General features: G+C 44.2%; 1 long non-coding RNA gene across 2 annotated transcripts; it reads right to left on the bottom strand.

Moving 5' to 3' along the window:
* Window positions 1–20,627: 20,627 nt before the first annotated feature.
* LOC117191113 lies at window positions 20,628–21,478 on the bottom strand. Of its 2 annotated transcripts, none has more exons than XR_004473938.1 (3): window positions 20,962–21,478; window positions 20,814–20,921; window positions 20,628–20,755 (listed from the first exon to the last, which is right to left on the bottom strand). It is a non-coding gene; the product is annotated as an uncharacterized LOC117191113 (long non-coding RNA). The 2 variants fall into 2 exon arrangements; XR_004473937.1 differs by having other exon boundaries at window positions 20,629–20,755; window positions 20,814–20,912; window positions 20,962–21,329.

The following is a 21,478-nucleotide window of genomic DNA, read 5'->3' as shown; positions in this document are numbered from 1 at the left end:
CAACTTAAAACCCCCGGATTCTAAGACCTCACACACTTCCAGCCGAATACGTTCTAAATCTTCCAGACTGTTTGCTCCAGTAAGCATATCATCGACGTAAAAGTCACTTTTTATGACTTGTGATGCAATAGGATGGGACTCAGCATAAACGTCTGCCAATTCAACGAGACAGCGGATGGCCAGAAATGGAGCTGAATCTGTCCCATAAGTAACCGTATTCAGGCGATACGTTTGAACATCTACATTTGCCTTATCCCTCCACAGAATCAATTGGAAATTTCGGTCTTCTTCTGGACCTGAACTTGCCTATAAATTTTGGAGATGTCAGCTGTGAGCGCAAAACGATTTAATCGAAATCGGGCAAGAGTTGCGTAAAGCTCCCTCTGAATAGTTGCACCCACCATCAAAGTCTCATTTAATGAGATTGAAGTCGATGTTTTGCTCGATGCATCGAAAACGACGCGTAGCTTGGTGGTTTTACTATCAGGTCTCAGGACACATTGATGTGGAATGTAGTAATGGCGTCCTGGAGGAGTGTCTGGAAGCAATGACATGTGGCCAAGGATGAGATACTCTTTCATAAACTCCATATACAGATCATGCAAATACTGATCTCGTGCAAGTCTGCGTTCTAGGGATAGAAAGCGGCGTTTTGCCGTCTCGAACGAGAAACCCAACACGTTGGGATTTATTTTAAATGGCAGCCCCACTTCAAAACGACCCGATTCGAGCCTGCGTAAAGTCTGCTTAAAGTTTTGTTCGCAAGCCAATTGTTCAGCTGTATATACAGCCTTCGACTTCTCTGGGACCTGTTCCAATTCCCAAAAGCGCTCCACCAGAGAGTCGAGAGAACAATGATCGCTACCAACAGCGATATTGCATACAGCATCCTGTGCTGATGCCTTATATTTTCCTGATACAATCCATCCCAACAATGTTTTCTGGATTGTTGGATGTTCGGAACTTGCCTTTAATTGAACTCAAAAAAGGTTTCTGCCCCTATCAATAAGTCAACCTTAGCAGGCTTGTAAAACTGCGGGTCTGCCATCTGCAGGTTTGCTGGTATCTTCCATTGGGCGAAATTGACAACATGATCGGGTTGGTATGTGGAAATCGACCTTAACACCCAAAAATCGGAATCAAAGTTGTGATCGTTGATACGAGATTGGACAGAAGTATGAATCTTGTGCTTTATGACGGACGAGTTTTTTCCAACAGTTGTGATATTAAGGCACGACTCATCACGGCGCAATCGTAAGCGCTGGGCTAGATCCTCGGATATAAAATTAATTTGGGTGCCGGAATCTAGAAGTGCCCGTGCATACTGAAATTGTCCGGACCGATCTTGCACCTTTACAACAGCGGTAGCAAGAATAACCTGGTCAGCCCTAGCAACGTGACTAGAATAAGCTGTCTGAGGCTCAGACGATGACGAATGTTCTACTGGCACAGAACTAGGCCCATTTTGCTGTGGCTCAACCCCGTATCGATGAAGCAGAGTGTTATGGGGCTTAGAGCACACTCGACATTTTGCTGTCTTGCACCTCGTCACTGTATGACCTGGCTTCAAAAAATTTATGCACAGTCGGAGTTGCTTGGTGATATCGAACCGTTGAAGAACAGGAAGAGCACTAAACGATTGACAATTGCTTATGGTATGATTCCCCGCGTGGCAATAGCTACATTTCGAATCAGCTCGCCTATCCGTCTTTGCACATGAAAATGACGATTTAGTGGGTCCTTTACTTGTCTCTTGTTTAGTTTTACCCTTATTCCGTGTTGACTCTTCGGCAGCTAGATGCTGATAGCGCCGATTCAGCTGGGCTGCGCACTCGGACCAAGACGGTAGTTTATCGTAATCCAGTTGCTCTTCGAACCGAGACTTCGTTGTGGGATCTACTTTAGACAGCGCTATGTGAATTAGCATCGCGCTATTTATGTCTTTTTCACTTCCTAACGACTGCAGAGAAGAATATATGGCTGACACCGTGTCAATGAGGGACCTAAGGCATGAAGCAGAAGCTTTTGTTGTGCTGGGAATGTCAAACAACTGCGAAACAGTATCAGAAAAGATCAAATATTTTTTGTCGTAAACCTCCTTCAAACTATCAAGAGCCTTCTCATAATTGTCTGCAGAGATCTGAAACGCCTTCACTGTTCCCAATGCATCGTCAACGAGACACGACAGTAAGTGGTTGAATTTTTCCACATTTGATAATATTGGGTCGTTATGCACCAAACTCTCGAAAAGGCTTATAAAGTTTTTAAATTCAGAATGTTTTCCACTAAACTTGGGGAGATTCATTTTAGGCAGATGTGATGAATGACGCTGGCTACTCCTATCCCTCCTCTGTATTCGCTGAGTTTCGGGTTCTTTAAGTGCAGACATGTACAGAGCCTTTGTGGTAACACACATATCCTCGACCGATGCTCGTAGATCGTTGTTGGGATTTAAACAATCCACGTCTGCCTGTATATCCATCAACTTTTCACAATAATTTTCGATCAGCTCGAGTCTGCATTTAATTTGAAGAGAGTCGAACGAAATAGTTTTTTCTTCAAAGGCCGTTCTCACACGCCTTAGATCGCCCATCACCCTATCGTGTCTTTGCATTGCTGTTGCTAACTTTTGCAGGACTTTTGGACCCCCTCCTTCTTTTGAACCTCCGTCCCTGGTAACAATTTCCCTTTCCTTTTCACTCATTCTGGCGCTTTCTCTTACTTCAAGAGGGTCGGAAGTAATGCACTGGGTTTAAACAATGGTTAACCAAAATACTGTAGGGTATGCAAAAAACTATGAAAGAACGCGAAATTTCCACAAAAAACTATGTATCGGCTTCAAAGGGTTAACGCAGCGAAACAAACACAAATTATGCTGCCAATACACACAACCAAACGCAGCCAAATTATGCACAATTTGGCGCAACGATAGCGTTACCGAAGTAAAGGCAGCACCAATAAGCGGTACTTCGCAAAAGAGAATTGAAAACAGCGGCAATGACCGGAGCGTCTGATTAGCAAGTACCGTAAACCCTCATCAATTTGCACTTTTCTTCAATCCACCAATATTCCGCATATAATAAATATTTTATGTTGCTGGCTGTTCACTTTGGTTTATTTTATTACTTTGTGTTTTATTTAATTGGTATTCCAATTCAACGAGGTGCCAATGAAATTGAGATCAGTGGCCAAATAGAGAAACACAGCGCACAAAATGGTGGCTTGGTTCTAGCACTCAATTTTTTTCGCACTAAAAACCTGAGAATTTGGCATAGATTAGCCGAACACTTTCCTTTTTTGTTGAGTAAAGATGAATCCAATTTGTCGCACAAAACCAGCCAGCTAGAGCTCTATTCGCAACAGAACAAAAAAAACCAATGACTTGTGCCGAGACAACGAAGATGCACTGTAGGTCACTGGTTTGTCGTGCGAATTTCCCCGAAATGCTGCATGCCGATGTCCCTGCTCGGGCGCCAATGAAAATTCGGAAGACTTTTTCCAAAAACAAACGTGATGATGACTCCGGTCCAGCGGGCTCTAGTTTCGGTTTTTACGTTAAATTGTCAGGTAATGTATGACTAAAAAAAAACAAGTGCTCGACTTCAAAGCATTTATTGGACTCGTCGCAGCCAGAGATAGCAAAACTCCCCGACTCCACCGTCGAGCCGATCTTGAATGCGCAGAGAACAGTACAAGAGCGCGGCGTGTGAGAGCAAAAGCTCTGCTCACAACATCGCACACGCTACGATAGGGTAATTACGATCGTCTGCTGCAACAAATGTAGAGTTGCGGTGTACGCAGCAACTCACAACGTTCCCCCTCGTTTTTATATGCAGCAGATTCTGGAATGGCGATGACTTCTTCGACACCCTAAGAAGCCGCGTTTCAGATTTCGATTAATGGACTACTTTAGTAACATTCAGTTAAAATCGATCTAAAGAATGGAAAAATTAAGGTAAAGTCAGAGCCGAGAGTGTAGTTAATGCCTTTGTGTACCAGATACCGCGGGTACTCGGCCTTCAGAGCGTCGGTGTCGTGTACGGTCATCTCCTTAAAGTGCTTTTTGCCCTCCTTCTTCGACTCCCAAATGATGCTAGAGCTGGAGACAGAACGATGCAATGAATGCACAGATAGATGCTCTGCGGAGGAAGTACGTTTGACCATCGACTAGACTTGGATCAAGAGCAACACACGTTGCAGGCCTTCATGGAAGGAAACCCAGAATATATTGGTGCCGTCTTGTATGCTGTTAAGTGAAATTACAATACTTACACGACCTAACCAATTTCATCACGTCGCAGGACAGTTTTCTGTTTGTTTTTGTTAAACGCAAGAATCTGGAGGTGAGAATTTGGTCACAGCCGTCCAGCAGCCCTTCTTTAGCGGTAATGTCCGCTGTCTCCAGCTTTAACAGGTGATTCAGCTTAAGCGCTATCAATGGATACTCCTGGGGCTCAATTTTGTAACTATTGCACCCTGAATAGAAGGGTATGAAGCCGATCTGCTTGGTCAACACGTCCCGTTCTAAGTGATTGTAGATGCTTATAATATAATTTCGATCGTTAGCAAGGCAGGAGATTTCGTCCACCGAACAAGCCACGTCAAGGGGAATCTTCTGTCAGTCCCTATTAGCGCCTAGTGCTCAAAGACTATAAGAGCTAGAGCAACGATGTTTTGGATCCAGACTTCTGTGATATGTCACTGCTACAAAAATATTTCAAAACTTCGCCCCGCCCACTTCCCCACAAAGGACGAAAATCTGTGGCATCCACAATTTTGAAGATATGAGAAAACCAAAAACGCAGAATCGTAGAGAATGACCATATCTTTTAGACAGCAGAATCTGAATTGGATCGTATTATTATTATAGCCAGCATCAAGAAAACAATTTCATTTTTTCTCGCCCTGTCTCTCTCTAACACACACATAGCATAGGCGGCTTTGCTTAGAGTAAAACATTAGCGCCTAGATCTCAGAGACTACAAAAGCTAGAGCAACCAAATTTGGTATCCACACTCCTAAGATATCGGACCGAGACGGGTTTGTTTAAAAATTTCGCCACACCCCCTTCTGCCCCCGCAAAGGACGAAAATCTGGGGATATTCACAAATCTCAGAGACTATTAACGCTAGAGTAACCAAATTAGGTATCCGCACTCCTGTTAGCTCTCACTATAAAATGTTTATCTCAAAATTTCGCCACACCCCATTCCGCCCCCACAAAGAACGAAAATATGTTGCATCCATAATATTGAGGATACGAGAAAACTAAAAACGCAGAATCATACATAATAACCATATCTATCAGATTGCCCTTTTTTTTCGCCCTGGGATATTCACAAATCTCAGAGACTATTAACGCTAGAGTAACCAAATTTGGTATCCGCACTCCTGTTAGATCCCACTTTAAAACGTTGTGGAGATAATGTTTTTTATCCCCAATCGGCCGACTAATTATTTCGAATTAAATAAAACTCGGCGCAGAAATAAAATTACGGTATGTTCTTTAATGCGTGACATCCAAATTGCAAGTGTGGCTTGCCTGCCCTTTACATTGCCGCTCCGATCGCTAAGCGCAGCTTCGCTAAGCCGACGTCGGTAGGCAGACGCAAAGCGGAGATAGCGAAGAGCGAGCTGGCAGAAAGCGTTTAGCAGGGCAAGCGAGCGCAAAGCTTTAACAAACAAATGAGTGACATAGACATAAGTAACAAACAAAATAAGCGGCTGAGGGCCAAGAATTAGGTGATATTTGGCAAGCAGCTAATCGGCTGGGTTCTGCTCCGAACATTCACCCCCCGTTGGAAGGCAAAGGCTTTCAACAGATTCATCCTGAAGAGGCAGAACCGCTATTTTTCCAACGGCCCTCTTGAAGATGCTTGCTTGGGCGCAGCTGGCGGCTACGCTGGGATGATCGTCGAACGCAGCAATCGGCGCTTCTTTACGAAGGCGGCTTGTCGTGATTACGTCTTGATCATCGGGAACCTCTGTAATTGTATAGAATGACAGGAAATTTGGCAATGTAGAAATTGCAGTTTTTCCACTTGCACCTGGCACTCGAGCAGCTGCTTCCTGCATTGCTGCTCTAAGTTTTGGTACTCCAGTGTTGTGGGTCGAAAATCGTCAATAGAGATGCACGAGGAATTTTCAAAAGCGGCTAAAGCTGCACGCTTATTCTCCGAGCTATCAATGCTTCCTGATACTATCCAACCAAGTTTTGTCTCCTGCAATGTTGGCAATTGGGCTGATAGTCGAATCTGTCCGACGCACATTAAATCGAAGAACAAACCAGAAACTATCAACAGATCGATACGTTGGGGCTTGGAGAAATTAGGATCAGCTAGTTTTAGATTATTCGGCATTGGCCAATCCTTTGCGTCTACGCCGAAGTTAGGCTGCATTTCCGTAATTGAGTTGGTGACAATTGCAGCGAAGGAAGCTCGATAGCTTGCGTCCTGGGATTGTACAACTATATGTACAGACTTGCTCGGAGGTAGAATGGAATCTCCGATTCCAGAGATGTGAACATAAGACGAGCGATGATCCAACTGCAACTGATCAGCAAGTCTAGATGTTACAAAGTTTGCCTGTGATGCAGAATCCAAAATGGCACGACATGGGATAAGTGCTCCATAACGATCTGTAACATGGACGAGGTCAGTAGGTAGCAACACGTTCTGGCTAGGCTGAGATTTCTGGATCGAGGGGGAGGGCTGGAACACCCGCTTGCTAGAAGCACAGTCGCGGCCTCTTGCTGGATCGATTCCTCGGCCGGTGAAGAGGAAGATGAAGCACCAGTTGCCGATGGAATGTGGGGTAGCGTGTGATGTTTGGCCTGGCAATGCCTGCAAAGTCCTGACCTGCACCTCTGCAATTCATGGCCTTTGTTGAGGCAGTTCAAACACAAGCGGCTCTTCTTTGCTTCTTTGTATCGTTCAAACGCAGAGAGATTCAGGAATGCCTGACATCTAGATATGTAATGCTCGGAGGAATTGCAATGGTTACATATGGGGTTAGGATGGGCGTTACTGGAGGTGATAAGGGTGACAGGTTTGTCTTCTCCCACCTGTTGACTAGGACTTGTTGCCATGGCTGATCCCAAATTTTCCAGCATCCGACATCTCGCTTCCAAAAATGAGGCCGTGCTTGACCACCGAGGCAATCCTGACGTCGGCAAGTTCTCTTCCCATTTCTCCTTTGTTTTGTGGTCCAGTTTCGTGCCTATGATGAAGATCAGCAACCCATCGGATATCTCCTGCGGGGTCGCCAAGGTCTGAAGTGCACGCAAGTGCGAATTGATTTTGTCGCTGAGCGCGCGCAAGCCGATAGCCGAGCCCTTCTCCACCCCTTGCAGCCCGAAAATAGCCCTGACGTGTGCCTGAAAATGTAACAGTTTATTACCGAATCGCAACATTAGTAAATTCAACGCCTTGTCGTAATTCTCCTCAGAAAGTTCCAAGGAACGAAAGCAAAGGGATTACAGCTAATGCCTTTAGCTGTGCGGCTGTGCGAGCTGTCCGATTCCGCTTTGTACTCCGCTTGTGTGTATTAGTGAGTTCGCTGCACTGCCTACCGCACTGCACTGACCGAATTTTCGCGACAGAGATATTAATAGCCAGCAATGCGTGTATGTAGGTGTATGTAAGTGTGTTTTAGCACCGAATTGTGCTTAACCGCCGAAAATTTGCTAGGGCTAACGAATGTCGATCGCGAATGATTATTAATTGACACTGCAACTCAGAGATCACGTCGGGGTCACCAAATTTTATGTGGAGATAATGTTTTTTATCCCCAATCGGCCGACTAATTATTTCGAATTAAACAAAACTCGGCGCAGAAATAAAATTACGATATGTTCTTTAATGCGTGACATCCAAATTGCAAGTGTGGCTTGCCTGCCCTTTACATTGCCGCTCCGATCGCTAAGCGCAGCTTCGCTCGGCCGACGTCGGTAGGCAGACGCAAAGCGGAGAAAGCGAAGAGCGAGCTGGCAGAGAGCGTTTAGCAGGGCAAGCAAGCGCAAAGCTTTAACAAACAAATGAGTGACATAGACATAAGTAACAAACAAAATAAGCGGCTGAGGGCCAAGAATTAGGTGCTATTTGGCAAGCAGCTAATCGGCTGGGTTCTGCTCCGAACAAACGTATATCTCAAAATTTCGCCACACCCCCTTCCGCCCGCGCAAAGGACGAAAATCTGGGGATATTCACAAATCTCAGAGACTATTAACGCTAGAGTAACCAAATTTGGTATCCGCACTCCTGTTAGATTGGAGGACGAAAATCTATTAGATTATATTAGATATATATTAGATTTGTGGTAAAAGCGGATGTGTGTAACGTCCAGAAGGAATCGTTTCCGACCCCATAAAGTATATATATTCTTGATCAGCATCAATAGCCGAGTCGATTGAGCCATGTCTGTCTGTCCGTCTGTCCGTCTGTCAGTCCCTATTAGCGCCTAGTGCTCAAAGACTATAAGAGCTAGAGCAACGATGTTTTGGATCCAGACTTCTGTGATATGTCACTGCTACAAAAATATTTCAAAACTTCGCCCCGCCCACTTCCGCCCACTTCCCCACAAAGGACGAAAATCTGTGGCATCCACAATTTTGAAGATATGAGAAAACCAAAATCGCAGAATCGTAGAGAATGACCATATCTTTTAGACTGCAGAATCTGAATTGGATCGTATTATTATTATAGCCAGCATCAAGAAAACAATTTCATTTTTTCTCGCCCTGTCTCTCTCTAACACACACGTAGCATAGGCGGCTTTGCTTAGAGTAAAACATTAGCGCCTAGATCTCAGAGACTACAAAAGCTAGAGCAACCAAATTTGGTATCCACACTCCTAAGATATCGGACCGAGACGGGTTTGTTTAAAAATTTCGCCACACCCCCTTCTGCCCCCGCAAAGGACGAAAATCTGGGGATATTCACAAATCTCAGAGACTATTAACGCTAGAGTAACCAAATTTGGTATCCGCACTCCTGTTAGATCTCACTATAAAACGTATATCTCAAAATTTCGCCTCACCCCCTTCCGCCCCCACAAAGGACGAAAATCTATTAGATTATATTAGATATATATTAGATTTGTGGTAAAAGCGGATGTGTGTAACGTCCAGAAGGAATCGTTTCCGACCCCATAAAGTATATATTTGCTTGATCAGCATCAATAGCCGAGTCGATTGAGCCCTGTCTGCCTGTCCGTCCGTCCGTCTGTCCGTCCCCTTCAGCGCCTAGTGCTCAAAGACTATAAGAGCTAGAGCAACGATGTTTTGGATCCAGACTTCTGTGATATGTCACTGCTACAAAAATATTTCAAAACTTCGCCCCGCCCACTTCCGCCCCCACAAAGGACGAAAATCTGTGGCATCCACAATGTTAAAGATATGAGAAAACCATAAACGCAGAATCGTAGAGCATGACTATATCTTTTAGACTGCAGAATCTGAATTGGATCGTATTATTATTATAGCCAACATCAAAAAAACAAATTCATTTTTTCTCGCCCTGGGATATTCACAAATCTCAGAGACTATTAACGCTAGAGTAACCAAATTAGGTATCCGCACTCCTGTTAGCTCTCACTATAAAATGTTTATCTCAAAATTTCGCCACACCCCATTCCGCCCCCACAAAGAACGAAAATCTGTTGCATCCATAATATTAAGGATACGAGAACACTAAAAACGCAGAATCATACATAATAACCATATCTATCAGATTGCCCTTTTTTTTCGCCCTGGGATATTCACAAATCTCAGAGACTATTAACGCTAGAGTAACCAAATTTGGTATCCGCACTCCTGTTAGATCCCACTTTAAAACGTATATCTCAAAATTTCGCCACACCCCCTTCCGCCCCCGCAAAGGACGAAAATCTGGGGATATTTAAAAATCTCAGAGACTATTAAGGCTAGAGTAACCAAGCTTGGTATCCGCACTCCTGTTAGATCTTACTATAAAACGTGTATCTCAAAATTTCGCCCCACCCCCTTCCACCCACACAAAGGACGAAAATCTGTTGCATCCACAATATTGCACATTCGAGAAAACTAAAAACGCAGAATCATAGATAATGACCATATCTATCAGATTGCTGAATCTGGATCAGATCAGGCCCATTTTTCTGTGGCTCAACCCCGTATCGATGAAGCAGAGTGTTATGGGGCTTAGAGCACACTCGACATTTTGCTGTCTTGCACCTCGTCACTGTATGACCTGGCTTCAAACAATTTATGCACAGTCGGAGTTGCTTGGTGATATCGAACCGTTGAAGAACAGGAAGAGCACTAAACGATTGACAATTGCTTATGGTATGATTCCCCGCGTGGCAATAGCTACATTTCGAATCAGCTCGCCTATCCGTCTTTGCACATGAAAATGACGATTTAGTGGGTCCTTTACTTGTCTCTTGTTTAGTTTTACCCTTATTCCGTGTTGACTCTTCGGCAGCTAGATGCTGATAGCGCCGATTCAGCTGGGCTGCGCACTCGGACCAAGACGGTAGTTTATCGTAATCCAGTTGCTCTTCGAACCGAGACTTCGTTGTGGGATCTACTTTAGACAGCGCTATGTGAATTAGCATCGCGCTATTTATGTCTTTTTCACTTCCTAACGACTGCAGAGAAGAATATATGGCTGACACCGTGTCAATGAGGGACCTAAGGCATGAAGCAGAAGCTTTTGTTGTGCTGGGAATGTCAAACAACTGCGAAACAGTATCAGAAAACATCAAATATTTTTTGTCGTAAACCTCCTTCAAACTATCAAGAGCCTTCTCATAATTGTCTGCAGAGATCTGAAACGCCTTCACTGTTCCCAATGCATCGTCAACGAGACACGACAGTAAGTGGTTGAATTTTTCCACATTTGATAATATTGGGTCGTTATGCACCAAACTCTCGAAAAGGCTTATAAAGTTTTTAAATTCAGAATGTTTTCCACTAAACTTGGGGAGATTCATTTTAGGCAGATGTGATGAATGACGCTGGCTACTCCTATCCCTCCTCTGTATTCGCTGAGTTTCGGGTTCTTTAAGTGCAGACATGTACAGAGCCTTTGTGGTAACACACATATCCTCGACCGATGCTCGTAGATCGTTGTTGGGATTTAAACAATCCACGTCTGCCTGTATATCCATCAACTTTTCACAATAATTTTCGATCAGCTCGAGTCTGCATTTAATTTGAAGAGAGTCGAACGAAATAGTTTTTTCTTCAAAGGCCGTTCTCACACGCCTTAGATCGCCCATCACCCTATCGTGTCTTTGCATTGCTGTTGCTAACTTTTGCAGGACTTTTGGACCCCCTCCTTCTTTTGAACCTCCTTCCCTGGTAACAATTTCCCTTTCCTTTTCACTCATTCTGGCGCTTTCTCTTACTTCAAGAGGGTCGGAAGTAATGCACTGGGTTTAGACAATGGTTAACCAAAATACTGTAGGGTATGCAAAAAACTATGAAAGAACGCGAAATTTCCACAAAAAACTATGTATCGGCTTCAAAGGGTTAACGCAGCGAAACAAACACAAATTATGCTGCCAATACACACAACCAAACGCAGCCAAATTATGCACAATTTGGCGCAACGATAGCGTTACCGAAGTAAAGGCAGCACCAATAAGCGGTACTTCGCAAAAGAGAATTGAAAACAGCGGCAATGACCGGAGCGTCTGATTAGCAAGTACCGTAAACCCTCATCAATTTGCACTTTTCTTCAATCCACCAATATTCCGCATATAATAAATATTTTATGTTGCTGGCTGTTCACTTTGGTTTATTTTATTACTTTGTGTTTTATTTAATTGGTATTCCAATTCAACGAGGTGCCAATGAAATTGAGATCAGTGGCCAAATAGAGAAACACAGCGCACAAAATGGTGGCTTGGTTCTAGCACTCAATTTTTTTCGCACTAAATACCTGAGAATTCGGCATAGATTAGCCGAACACTTTCCTTTTTTGTTGAGACAAGATGAATCCAATTTGTCGCACAAAACCAGCCAGCTAGAGCTCTATTCGCAACAGAACAAAAAAAACCAATGACTTGTGACGAGACAACGAAGATGCACTGTAGGTCACTGGTTTGTCGTGCGAATTTCCACGAAATGCTGCATGCCGATGTCCCTGCTCGGGCGCCAATGAAAATTCGGAAGACTTTTTCCAAAAACAAACGTGATGATGACTCCGGTCCAGCGGGCTCTAGTTTCGGTTTTTACGTTAAATTGTCAGGTAATGTATGACTAAGAAAAAACAAGTGCTCGACTTCAAAGCATTTATTGGACTCGTCGCAGCCAGAGATAGCAAAACTCCCCGACTCCACCGTCGAGCCGATCTTGAATGCGCAGAGAGCAGTACAAGAGCGCGGCGTGTGAGAGCAAAAGCTCTGCTCACAACATCGCACACGCTACGATAGGGTAATTACGATCGTCTGCAGCAACAAATGTAGAGTTGCGGTGTACGCAGCAACTCACAACGTACCCCCTCGTTTTTATATGCAGCAGATTCTGGAATGGCGATGACTTCTTCGACACCCTAAGAAGCCGCGTTTCAGATTTCGATTAATGGACTAGTTTAGTAACATTCAGTTAAAATCGATCTAAAGAATGGAAAAATTAAGGTAAAGTCAGAGCCGAGAGTGTAGTTAATGCCTTTGTGTACCAGATACCGCGGGTACTCGGCCTTCAGAGCGTCGGTGTCGTGTACGGTCATCTCCTTAAAGTGCTTTTTGCCCTCCTTCTTCGACTCCCAAATGATGCTAGAGCTGGAGACAGAACGATGCAATGAATGCACAGATAGATGCTCTGCGGAGGAAGTACGTTTGACCATCGACTAGACTTGGATCAAGAGCAACACACGTTGCAGGCCTTCATGGAAGGAAACCCAGAATATATTGGTGCCGTCTTGTATGCTGTTAAGTGAAATTACAATAGAAGAGACCAAAGAAACATGGATACGATGTGATACTTACACGACCTAACCAATTTCATCACGTCGCAGGACAGTTTTCTGTTTGTTTTTGTTAAACGCAAGAATCTGGAGGTGAGAATTTGGTCACAGCCGTCCAGCAGCCCTTCTTTAGCGGTAATGTCCGCTGTCTCCAGCTTTAACAGGTGATTCAGCTTAAGCGCTATCAATGGATACTCCTGGGGCTCGATTTTGTAACTATTGCACCCTGAATAGAAGGGTATGAAGCCGATCTGCTTGGTCAACACGTCCCGTTCTAAGTGATTGTAGATGCTTATAATATAATTTCGATCGTTAGCAAGGCAGGAGATTTCGTCCACCGAACAAGCCACGTCAAGGGGAATCTTCTTGCTCCAGTCCCCATGGTAGCAGCCTTCATCTTGTCGAAAAAAAATTTTATCGCGGAAGGTAAGAACTTTGTGTTCAGTGCACTGTTAGAAACCGGTGGATGGTAGAGCACCTGTACAGATTTGGAGTCTTTTTTGTAGGTGAGATCTCTCACGTTTTGTTTAACATCCAGAAGGGGCTGTACAAGGTGAGCATTTTGCTGCCGTGTTGAATTCCAGGTCTGAAGGTGCTAAAATAGTCTGGAAACTAGAAAATCTGATAGAAATGATAACTGAATTCTCCGCTTACCGCTCCTCATTGAGATCCACGTCTTCTTTGATCTGTGTCGTACGATGAAAACATCGTCAAAAGCCAGCTCCTGCATCGACATGGCCAAACGCACGGCGGCGTCGGCCTAGAGCAACGATGTTTTGGATCCAGACTTCTGTGATATGTCACTGCAACAAAAATATTTCAAAACTTCGCCCCGCCAACTTCCGCCCCCACAAAAGACGAAAATCTGTGGCATCCACAATTTTAAAGATATGAGAAAACCAAAAACGCAGAATCGTAGAGAATGACCATATCTTTTAGACTGCAGAATCTGAATTGGATCGTATTATTATTATAGCCAGCATCAAGAAAACAATTTCATTTTTTCTCGCCCTGTCTCTCTCTAACACACACGTAGCATAGGCGGCTTTGCTTAGAGTAAAACATTAGCGCCTAGATCTCAGAGACTACAAAAGCTAGAGCAACCAAATTTGGTATCCACACTCCTAAGATATCGGACCGAGACGGGTTTGTTTAAAAATTTCGCCACACCCCCTTCTGCCCCCGCAAAGGACGAAAATCTGGGGATATTCACAAATCTCAAAGACTATTAAGGCTAGAGTAACCAAAGTTGGTATCCGCACTCCTCTTATATCTCACTTTAAAACGTGTATCTCAAAATTTCGCCCCACCCCTTTCCGCCCCCACAAAGGACGAAAATCTGTTTCATCCTCAATATTTAAGATACGAGAAAACTAAAAACGCAGAATCATAGATAATGATCATATCTATCAGATTGCTGAATCTGGATCAGATCAGATCATTTTTATAGCCAAAAGGAACAAATCAATTTGCACTGGCTACGCAGCCCCCGACGTCACGCTCAGACTGATTTTCTGTCTCTCTCGCACGCACTCTTTGTCGTGTCTTTTAATATTAGCGGCGTCTGCCGGAGGAGAGCCGTACTGACTAAGTATCGGGTATAAATGTAGAGTTGCGGTCTCCGCAGCAACTCACAACGTTCCCCTCGTTATACCCGATACTCAAAATGAGTATTGGGGTATATTAGATTTGTGGTAAAAGTGGATGTGTGTAACGTCCAGAAGGAATCGTTTCCGACCCCATAAAGTATATATATTCTTGATCAGCATCAATAGCCGAGTCGATTGAGCCATGTCTGTCTGTCCGTCTGTCCGTCTGTCAGTCCCTATTAGCGCCTAGTGCTCAAAGACTATAAGAGCTAGAGCAACGATGTTTTGGATCCAGACTTCTGTGATATGTCACTGCTACAAAAATATTTCAAAACTTCGTCCCGCCCACTTCAGCCCCCACAAAGGACGAAAATCTGTGGCATCCACAATTTTAAAGATATGAGAAAACCAAAAACGCAGAATCGTAGAGAATGACCATATCTTTTAGACTGCAGAATCTGAATTGGATCGTACTATTATTATAGCCAGCATCAAGAAAACAATTTCATTTTTTCTCGCCCTGTCTCTCTCTAACACACGTAGCATAGGCGGCTTTGCTTAGAGTAAAACATTAGCGCCTAGATCTCAGAGACTACAAAAGCTAGAGCAACCAAATTTGGTATCCACACTCCTAAGATATCGGACCTTCTGCCCCCGCAAAGGACGAAAATCTGGGGATATTCACAAATCTCAGAGACTATTAACGCTAGAGTAACCAAATTTGGTATCCGCACTCCTGTTAGATCTCACTATAAAACGTATATCTCAAAATTTCGCCTCACCCCCTTCCGCCCCCACAAAGGACGAAAATCTATTAGATTATATTAGATATATATTAGATTTGTGGTAAAAGCGGATGTGTGTAACGTCCAGAAGGAATCGTTTCCGACCCCATAAAGTATGTATGTAAAGGACAGTGTATCAAGCAGTTAGCACTATCCCATCTAAATTAACATTTCAACTTAAGATACCATCGATAAGACCTAACCGATATAACCAGACTTAACCGATGTTTAAAAGACCTAACCGATAAGGGGTTATCGATACGGGAGTCGGTTGTTGGAAGTAGAAGCAGAAAGTTGAACAAAAAGTCGGAAGAACAGACTCATTAATTGCACATCTTAAATCATACACTTGTACTCTTTTTCGAAAAACACTATTAATAAACGATACCTTATTATTAATCTTTTATTTGGGGGCTCGTCCGCGTCGAACACAGAGCTCGGAGTGTGTGAAAAAGAAAAACAGAAGAAAGCAGAAGCTGATGCAAGAAGAGGATTGTTGAAAAGTTGTTAAAGTTGTTGTTTGTAGCTACATAAAGTTGTAAAGTTGTTGTTGGTGGCTATAAACATTAAGTTGAACAATCCAAATTCTGTGAGCCTAACAGTAGACACGGAGTTTAATAAAAGATCGGTCGTTTAATTCGGTTGGAAAATTGTGAAATTCATTGTCGCGCCGCAGCGTCGCCTTGTCCGTGCGCAGTACGTACACAAGCAGAAAAAACACGCACAGACACGTTGTGTGTGATACACACTTATAAACAGAAAAGACAAGCACTCGTCGGGTACACAGACACAAGTCGAAAAGAGCCGCAAAATGATGCAAACACCGCCGCCGTTGCACTGGAAAGAGAGAGAGAAGGAAGAAGCTGTACCAGGAACGTCGCGCCCGAGTGCAAACGAGATGAAAGATTTTGAAAATGCGGAAAACAATACTGATGACAAGATTGATCAAATGATAAAGTTGCTAAGTTTGAAACTGCTTTGCGATGAGCAACGAGAAATGAAGATCGCTCCAGATAATTTTACAAAAGTTGTGAGCGATTGTGATGGAAAATCGGTTCCCATAGAAAAATGGTTTGAGATATTCGAAAAAAATGCCGACGCATATGAGCTTACTGAAAAGCAAAAGTATGTGCAGGCCAGAGGAAAAATGACCGGTGCAGCTAAGCTTTTCCTTGAAGCTGAATGCGTGTGCACCTATGAGGAACTCAAGAACGTATTATTGGATGAATTCACATGTAGCTATAACAGTGCAGACATTCATAAGCTGCTGCAAGAAAGAAAGAGGAAGAGTAGTGAGTCGATGCACGAGTACTTGCTGCAGATGAGAAAAATAGCAGCAGTCGGACATGTTGAACACGCGGCTGTTATAAGCCATATTGTAAACGGTCTGGACATAAGAAACGAGTATAAGTATGCCATGTATCGCTGTAAGACCTTCAGGGCCTTCAAAGAAGAGTTCGATATCTATGATCGTTTGAACATATCGGAGAAGAAGGGCAATAACGAACAGCATAAAACGAGTTTCAAGCAGCAAAGTGGGCAAAGCGGTAAAAAAGAATATTGCTATAACTGTGGATCAGGAGAACACAAACGCAAAGACTGCAAAGCCGAAACGAAGTGTTTTAAGTGCAATCAGAATGGTCACATTTCGCGTAACTGTCCTTATGAAGCTGATAAAGTTGATAAAGTTCGCGTCATTTTGGATCGCAGTCGCATGAAAAAAATTCAAATAAACGGCATTGTTGTTGACTGTCTTGTGGATACAGGGTCAGATGTAACCATATTCAAAGAGAGTATGTTGAAGACCATGAAAAACGTTAAACTTTTGAAGTGCACAACTATGTTGCGCGGTCTGGGTCAGATATCAACAAAGCCTGTTGGATACTTTAATGCAGAAGTTACCGTGGATAAGTTGGTATTGCTGGACTGCTTCCCAGTCCCGATCATGGAGGAAGTCTTGGAAAAGCTGCAGTCGGCTAAGTGGTTTACCATAATGGACCTTGAAAACGGATTTTTCCATGTGCCTATGGAAGAGCAAAGCAAGTCGTATACGGCCTTTGTTACAAAGGAGGGATTATTCGAGTTTAATAAAGCGCCTTTCGGATTCAAGAACTCGCCAGCTGCGTTCATTCGGTTCGTAAGCTATATTTTTCAAGAATTAATCAACTCTGACATTATGCAGCTTTATATGGACGACATAATTGTTTACGCCGCGTCGCCCGAGGTATGCATGAGGAAGACAAAGTTGGTCCTGGAGACAGCTGCGCAGTTTGGCCTAAAGATCAAGTGGAAGAAATGTAGCTTCATGCAGCCACGCATTAGATTTCTGGGCCATATCATTGAGGACGGGAGAATCTGGCCCGGCAAAGAGAAGACAGCAGCTGTCAGTCGGTTTGCTACGCCCAAAGACATTAAAGCAGTTCAAGCATTTCTGGGACTCACAGGCTTTTTCAGAAAGTTCATCCCTGGCTATGCACAAGTTGCCCGGCCGCTCACGAATCTACTCAGGAAGAAAGCAGTTTTCAACACTGGCGAAGCAGAGCAAAAATCGCTAAAAAAATTAAAGAATCTGCTTGTAATCGCACCTGTATTACATTTATACTCACGAGAAGCGCCAACGGAACTCCACACGGATGCATCCAAAGAAGGTTTCGGAGCAGTTTTGTTGCAGCAGTTTGATGGCAATTTCCACCCGATTTACTATTGGAGTAAAAATACTACACAAGCCGAGTCCAAACGTCACTGTTACTATTTGGAGGTCAAAGCTGCATACCTCGCACTCAAGAAGTTTCGTCACTACCTGTTGGGGATCAAATTTGATCTTGCCACTGACTGTGCGGCGTTTAAGCAGACAACAACGAAAGTAGATATACCCAGAGAAGTTTCCCAGTGGATTCTGTATATGGAGGACTTTACATTCAAAGCAGTACACCGCCCAGGGGACAGAATGAGACACGTGGACTGTCTCAGTCGTTTTCCGCAGACATGCATGTTCGTGACGACGGAGCTAACAGCTCGGATAAAGAAAGCACAGCAGGATGACGATTTCATCAAAGCCACAGTTGAGATCCTGAAGCAGCACCCATATCAAGACTACAAGCTTAAAGGAGGTCTTCTCTTCAAATCTGTAAATGGCAATGACGTATTGGTGGTTCCAAGGCTGATGGAAAGGGAAATCATTCAAGGATCGCATGAAGTTGGTCATTTCTCCACAGCGAAGACAATGCACTCAGTTCAGCAGCAATACTGGATTCCGCACCTTGAACGGAAAGTAAATAAATTGATTATTAATTGTATCAGTTGTATAATTTTCAGCAAAAAGTTGGGCAAACAAGAAGGCTATCTTCATTGCATTGACAAGGGTGACACACCACTATACACGCTGCACGTTGATCATTTGGGACCAATGGATGCGACAGCCAAGCAATACAAGTACATTTTTGCTGTGGTAGATGCATTCTCCAAGTTTGTGTGGCTGTTCCCAACTAAGTCAACAGGTCACGAAGAAGTTGTGAAGAGGCTGAGAGATTGGTCATTTGTGTTTGGTTTTCCCAAGCGCATAGTCAGCGACAGAGGAGCAGCGTTTACATCCAACGCATTCAGCGAGTTTCTTAACGAGAACAAAGTCGAACATGTGTGTACAACGACAGGTGTGGCGAGAGGCAACGGTCAGATTGAGCGGGTGAACCGTTCAATTTTGGGTATCATCGCAAAGCTCTCAGCTCAGGAGTCAACGAAGTGGTACAAGCATGTGCCACAGGTCCAGATGGCGATTAATTCGCATGTGCATTCTACGTTGAAGTCGTCGCCATTCGAGGTCATGTTTGGGACAAAGATGCACAGACAAGCTGAAAGTCGACTATTGGAGGTGCTCAACGAGGAGTTGGTTACGCAGTTTAACAACGAGCGCCAAGATCTGCGTGACCAAGCGAAACAAAACATTCAGAAGGCGCAAGAGGTGTACAAGCGCTATTATGATAGAAAACGACGACCTGAGCACGGCTACAGACTAGGAGACATGGTCGCGATCAAGAGGACGCAGTTCGTCGCAGGACGCAAGTTGGCCAGCGAGTATCTAGGCCCATATGAAGTCACCAAGGGAAAGCGGAACGGTCGCTACGACGTCAGAAAGGTTGCTCAAGTCGAGGGGCCAAATATCACAGCAACGAGCAGTGACAATATGAAGCTATGGCGTTTTGTCTCAGAGAACGATGATATATTATCATCAGGGACAGATGAAGATGAGCAGGAGGGCCGAATGTAAAGGACAGTGTATCAAGCAGTTAGCACTATCCCATCTAAATTAACATTTGAACTTAAGATACCATCGATAAGACCTAACCGATATAACCAGACTTAACCGATGTTTAAAAGACCTAACCGATAAGGGGTTATCGATACGGGAGTCGGTTGTTGGAAGTAGAAGCAGAAAGTTGAACAAAAAGGCGGAAGAACAGACTCATTAATTGCACATCTTAAATCATACACTTTGTACTCTTTTTCGAAAAACACTATTAATAAACGATACATTATTATTAATCTTACATGTATATGCTTGATCAGCATCAATAGCCGAGTCGATTGAGCCCTGTCTGCCTGTCCGTCCGTCCGTCTGTCCGTCCCCTTCAGCGCCTAGTGCTCAAAGACTATAAGAGCTAGAGCAACGATGTTTTGGTTCCAGACTTCTGTGATATGTCACTGCTACAAAAATATTTCAAAACTTCGCCCCGCCCACTTCCGCCCCCACAAAGGACAAAAATCTTTGGCATCCACAATGTTAAAGATATGAGAAAACCAAAAACGCAGAATCGTAGAGCATGACTATATCGTTTAGACTGCAGAATCTGAATTGGATCGTATTATTATTATAGCCAACATCAAAAAAACAAATTCATTTTTTCTCGCCCTGGGATATTCACAAATCTCAGAGACTATTAACGCTAGAGTAAACAAATTTGGTATCCGCACTCCTGTTAGATCTTACTATAAAACATGTATCTCAAAATTTCGCCCCACCCCTTTCCGCCCACACAAAGAACGAAAATCTGTTGCATCCACAATATTGCACATTCGAGAAAACTAAAAACGCAGAATCATAGATAATGACCATATCTATCAGATTGCTGAATCTGGATCAGATCAGATCATTTTTATAGCCAATAGGAACAAATCAATTTGCAGTGGCTACGCAGCCAGAAGTGTGAAAAAACCCGGGTCGGTCGCGCGCCTCCGTTGCTCCTGTGTTTGCGCCGCGCTCCGTGTGTCTGCGGAGCCGCCGGGGCTGGAATAGGCCCTGGGCTGACGAGTTACCGTTCTGGCTATCAGGGCTGGTCGAGCTCCTCCTCGTTGTGCCCGCCTCCGATCCAGGCTGGCGGTTCTTTTCTTCCGAGTCTCCAGAGTCGGCGGTAGCAGCCACTGAGTGAAGTGACTGGCTATAACTCAAAGAGAGAGTGATCAACGGTAAGCGAGCGTACATCCACCCATACTTACCCTATGGGCGCGATGCCTACTGAGCTTTACTCTGGACTCCTGGCCCGAGCAGACCGTGTCCAAACCCAAGAAGGTCGTCAATCAGGATTTTAAAGCAATCTGCCATGGCTAAATTAATTTGGGGTTTGTCACTCAAACTCCAACTCACTCATAACACTCACGAAGCTCCCGGGGTGAGTTTCTCTCCTCCTCTCACCGGCCCAAGATGGATGGCGACGGAGTTGCCATGTCAGGCAACTGAGTTGCCTGCACCGCGCGAGTATGCGGTTGGCCGTTTTAAGGCCCGACATAATGCACCAGTTGCCCCAGCTTCTTTAGGATGAGCTCCACGTTTTTCTGTATGTCTATTTTCCTGATCAGAGCAACAGCTGCTGACCAGGGCTACAAGACGGCGATAGCCTACTCATCGCAGGCGTGTCCCACCGTCAGAGGGTGCTGCTACGTAGCACGTAGAGGAAGACGAGCACCGGCAGATGGCGCTGCATCATACATCCTAGAAGTATACCACGACTTTTCGGCCCCCTCACCGCGGGTCTATAGGATGTGGCAAAGTGGAACTGATGGGGATATTTAGAGGCTCACACTGCACATCGGCGCTTTCTGAGGCCATCGGGTACACAACGGGTCCCGGAGCTGTCCTCCTGCCAACCCCAGCGCTACGGCGG

The sequence above is a fragment of the Drosophila miranda genome (assembly GCF_003369915.1).
Source record: "Drosophila miranda strain MSH22 chromosome Y unlocalized genomic scaffold, D.miranda_PacBio2.1 Contig_Y1_pilon, whole genome shotgun sequence".
NCBI lineage: Eukaryota > Metazoa > Arthropoda > Insecta > Diptera > Drosophilidae > Drosophila > Drosophila miranda.
This window is presented reverse-complemented; position numbering and strand designations above follow the sequence as displayed.